General features: G+C 26.8%; 1 protein-coding gene across 7 annotated transcripts in view; it reads left to right on the forward strand.

The window, feature by feature from the left end:
* Positions 1-362, forward strand: part of SLITRK4 (SLIT and NTRK like family member 4) — a 694,124-nt gene that overhangs the window by 527,974 nt on the left and 165,788 nt on the right. The gene's annotated exons all lie outside the window — the stretch shown is intronic.

Here is a 362-nt window from a genome sequence, read left to right on the forward strand (position 1 = left end):
TACTAAACATTATTACTTTTTCACCTCAAGATTTTCTTCAATATTTTTGATTATTAATTTCATTAATAATTTTAATATTCGTTCTTCCTTCTGGGATTCAGATCATGTGTAATTTACATTTCCACAATCTGCTTTCTATCTTTTAGAGGCTATTTTATTATTTTATTATTTTTTTTAATGTCTTCATTCTTTTCTTCAGAGTTCTGGTGAAATAGAACAAATTTGTATTCTATTTCAGTGATTTGACTATGCGTCAATCTGGTTTATGCTTCCCTTGTGGTATATTTTTATTTGACAATTGTGAATTTTCTTTTCTGCAAAATTGTTCCTAACTTCACATTTTCCCCTTATGGTTGGTTATT

Source organism: Crocuta crocuta, unplaced genomic scaffold (assembly GCF_008692635.1).
Source record: "Crocuta crocuta isolate KB4526 unplaced genomic scaffold, BGI_CrCroc_1.0 scaffold581, whole genome shotgun sequence".
Lineage (NCBI taxonomy): Eukaryota > Metazoa > Chordata > Mammalia > Carnivora > Hyaenidae > Crocuta > Crocuta crocuta.